The sequence below is a fragment of the Callorhinus ursinus genome, unplaced genomic scaffold (genome assembly GCF_003265705.2).
Source record: "Callorhinus ursinus isolate GAN/ISIS: 27379988/994484 unplaced genomic scaffold, GSC_fseal_2.0 scaffold4262, whole genome shotgun sequence".
Taxonomy (NCBI): domain Eukaryota; kingdom Metazoa; phylum Chordata; class Mammalia; order Carnivora; family Otariidae; genus Callorhinus; species Callorhinus ursinus.
In genome coordinates this window covers 1-4322 of record NW_027401316.1, presented here as the reverse complement: position 1 = coordinate 4322, position 4322 = coordinate 1, and the positions used below count along the sequence as shown (strand labels likewise).

Here is a 4322-nt window from a genome sequence, read left to right as displayed (position 1 = left end):
GTGGATAATTGAGGCATGTGCAAGGCATTAGAACCGATCTTGGAAGACGTCCAGTTCATATAGGGCAGGTGGCCATGTAGATTCTGGGGCGCTTAGTTCGGGCACAGCCTACCCCCCAGCTTGTGACTCCCACGAACACATAGCTGTTTGACAGGTTGTCTCTGCACATGAGAGGCCCGCCGCTGTCCCCCTGCCCAGAAGGACACAGAAATCACTCTCTATCTGAGCCACCTTTCCCCTGCCCAGAAAGGCCATAAGCTCTGGAAGGACAGTTTGTTTACTCACATGGCTTCTTGCTGCCATGAACACAAGTGGCAGTGTTAAACGTTGAGTTGGTGTCAACAGCTTCAGGTGGATGTGAGAAGGGGATGGATTGTCATGGGCCTACTTGCAGTGAGGAGGGAAGATCAGCGACCCATGTGTCCACGTATCAGGCTTTATGCATGCATGGGCATGTGTGTACAAGTGGATTGGAAGGTTTTGTATTCTGGTGAGGAGAGGTAAGCATTCTCTTCCAGGGTGGTGTTCAGGTGGTATGATCTCTGTGTCACGGTGGGATAAAGCTCTCTGTGTGCTGACTGGTTCTTTGTAGGGGCCACAGGCATCACCGACCATTCTCACTGCTACAAGATGGGACCAGGGAAAGGGTCACTGAAGCAGGGCCCTGGAGGGAGTGGAGTTCAGGGATTCACAAAAGAGGTGTTGACAGGGAAAGGGGCACCCGAAGGGACCTTACCTGGCAGGTGTCGATCTTGCCTTCAGGGTACCCTGCACACACATTGGTTGAACAAATGCGCCCGTTGTACCACTGGGTGGAGTTACAAAGTCGAGGTCGATGAGGTTCACTCGGGCCTCCTGCAGTGTAGGTGCGATCCTGTAGGCTACAGCCAGGTGGCTCGGTGGTCCGCAATCACAGAAGACATGTTTTGGGAAAGCCCTGCCTCCTCCCTCCACGGAACCCCCATCATCTTGAAATGCTCGACTTCAACCTAAAATCCACAAAAGCCAATGCCTCTGGTCTCTCCTCAGACACTGGTGAATGATGTGGGGTTTTGGAGGCATACGAAGGTGAAGAGGAGGGGCAGTGCATGGAGGATGAGCAGATGTGGCTGCAGGAATGTGTGTTGATGCCAGATGATTATTCACAGCTATCGCCAGGATGTCTCACCTCATTTACACCCCTCAGTGACCCCCTGTGTTAAGCGCTGTGGCTCACCTTGACTCCAATCAAGAGCTTGGAGCACCACTTGCCCAAACATGCTGGTAGGGATGTGGTGTGGCTTGGATTCAGACCAAGCTTTTCCTCTCTACAGTCAAATCCAGGACACATATTTAATTTCCACACAGTACGGCTCTAAGTCCCCCTCATTGCTTTTTATCTGCCGTTAAACCCCTCACCTCAGTTCTAGACAGGATCTGCTGGATCTGGGCAGATGAGTGTCTAACCGCATGCCTCCCATCAATTTTGAAGTTAAAGAGAAGGAAGAGCTGCAGGATGGCCTCCACACACACAGATCTGTCAGGGGCATAAGTGGTTGGAATAACCGGAAGGCAGGTCAGAACATCCTGTACAGCCTCAGAGGCTCCATTATGACCTTTGGGTTAAGAAAGGCCCAGGCCAGGCTATGATTCCATCATCCAACCTCACACCTGGCTTAGGGGCAGCTATCCCCTCTTCATCAAGTGGCCTCCCCCCACCACAGCCGCACCAACAGCCCAGCGACAGCCTGGTGGGTGGGTCTGAAATCGCCTGCATCTCGGGGGAGAGGTGGGGATCACACTGGGAACATGGCAGTTTGGCCAAGTGGGAAGCCAGAAAAAAGTGGAGCAAAGTCAATGGAGCTAGGCACACAGGATTCAGACTGTGTGTTTGTGTGGCCTGGACTGCATCTCCAGGCCCTTCAGGTCAACTTTGCATACCTCCCAAGCAGGGTTAGTTTTGTACTTGCACTGTCCCCAAGGGAGGGGTGACATCGAAATGACCACCACAACAAGCCTGGTCGCTTAATGTGACCGTTTATATCTATGGAAGAGCCAGATGACCGGGGAGAGAACAGAGTTTTCTCAATCCCAACACCTTGGCTTTAAATGCTAAAAAGTCCACAAGAACTTGAAATTCAATAGAAAAGGAGGGATACCCCAGAAGCATATGGGCTCAATGAAGAGGTAGAAAAGAGAAGGTCTACAAGAATGTCACAGAAATTTATAGGCTGGGGATTTATTTTATTTATTTTATTTTATTTTATTTTATTTTATTTTATTTTATTTTATTTTATTTTATTTTATTTTTGAGGTTGGGATATCTTTTAGACTTGGCCTTACCAGTGCGGGATGGATTCACCAGAAGATGGTAGAAATCCCACTAATTTGAGGAGGATTCTAGAACAAAAGAGGCCTTGTGTGATGTCTAGGGTGTAGCTGGGAGCCTATACTCCTTTTGAGAGATAGGACAGCAAAGGTGGTGGTAGGGGTGGGAGTGTAGATGAGAACACTGAGATCAGACCCCCAGGGACTCCAAGAACCCTGGGACACTGCGCACATGTTTGGGTGGGTGGGCAGAGCAGGATAGGCCGGGTGGGTGGGACAAGAAGAATGCTCTAGAGGCCTCAGCAGAGCTATGGATAAAATAGCCAGACAGAGATTGATACCCCAAATCAGGGAGGGAAGGGCCAGCAGAGGCCAGTGAAAACAGGGGTGCCTGGGAGGAGAAGTAACCCAATTAGAGAAGGGGGGCAGCCTTGAGAGAGGGAAGAAGAGTTACAGGAGGCATACGGAAGCTACCAGGGTTTTGTCACCAGAAAAGCCTGAGTTTTGAAACCCAAATGACTGAAGTGCCTTGAATTAGGAGCCCTCAGTTTTCCATTATCAAGGGACAGAAGAGCTTTCAGTCTCTCTTCTCATCCACAATGTGACTGGGTATAAAGTCCCTGTGGTCACCTGTGGAAAGCTGAAATGTCTAACCTACTCGCCAAACCCTTGCTGCCCACTGCTGGCCTGCCAAGAACTCTATCCCCTCTCTCCAGAGAAAATAAAGTCACTCGGATGGGGAGGGTGGATTCTCGCATTGTGACCAGCGAGGGTGGGAAGCAGAGGTTCACTGAGGTCTAGAGGGCTGGGCTCTGTGGTCGCAGAGCTCAGAGACCATGTGACATGGCCCTTCCACTCACAGATGGATGTCCAGAGAGGAGAGGATTTGGCCCGCAACCACAAAACCCCAGCTCGAGCTCTTCCCCAAGTGCCGTTTCAGGGGACAATCCCCCAATTCCAGAAGGTAGCAACTGGGGATCCAGGCCCCAGATAGAGCCACAGCCCATACCCCATTTGAAAAATGCCCAGGTTCTCCTGGGGCTGCATGGACCCTTCAACCTGGTGACCACAGGAGACATCATTGGTGAGGTTGTGGACAGGGGACTCGGCTGCCAGTTTCTCCCGCTCTAAAAGGGGACAGTGTCCCGCATTCTGGTGGACATCACCACTAGGCACCACATATGGCCCCTGCACTTCAGAGACCATTGAGGAAATGACCAGCAGTGCCCCTAACCCTGTGAGAGCCCCTCCCATACTCACCTTTCTCTTTCAAGAGTCCCCAGCCAGTCACCCAGCAGGCCTGGGGAACTCCAGGTGGTCCTGCCCTAAGTTGTGGCAGGCAGCCCGATCGGATGAATTGCCCACAGGGAACGGGAGGGGTGATCTTCGTGAGAGCGATGTCATTGTGCTCTAAACTGGGGATGTATTTTGCATGAATGATGATTTCTCGACATATCTCTCCTGTTGAGGCAGCTTCGCTGGCTTATGGTTCCCATACATAATTTCCAGTTCTCCAAAAATCAGTCTCCAGTCACATACTTTTCTGTGGGCACAGAGGCAAGCCAGGTCATCCTCAGGAAGGACAGGCTCAGCGGAAACCTCTGGTGACCATGATCCTCAGAGCCCTCCCTCAGCAAGGGCCTGGGCCCACCCACTCACGGTCTGGTTGCCACAAGGCCCAGAGCCCCGGGGAGACTGTGCACAGAGAGCCCTGGAGAATGTCCCTTTCTGGGAAGAGCCTTTCTGAAGACCTCCCTCCATGCGCTCCCATACGTAATTTTTGGAGACGAAGCAGTGGGCAGCAGTAAGCAGACAATGGGAGTTCAGCAAGTTGCCTCCGCACGCATGGTAACTTCAGTTATTATGGGACATGAATACCTGGAGGCTGTCCATCCAGGGCCAGGCCCCAATTGTTGCATCCTGCCCTCCGATGATACAGCCACTTCCCGGTGGGTACTGCCTGAACCGTAACCCACAGGGGGCACTGGGGAGAGACCAGGGACACAGTTCAAACC

At 51.9% G+C, this 4322-nt stretch overlaps 1 pseudogene; it reads right to left on the bottom strand.

Annotated features, from left to right (window-relative positions):
* Positions 1-11: 11 nt before the first annotated feature.
* On the bottom strand, positions 12-4284 carry LOC112818288 (acrosin-like; annotated as a pseudogene).
* Positions 4285-4322: the final 38 nt, after the last annotated feature.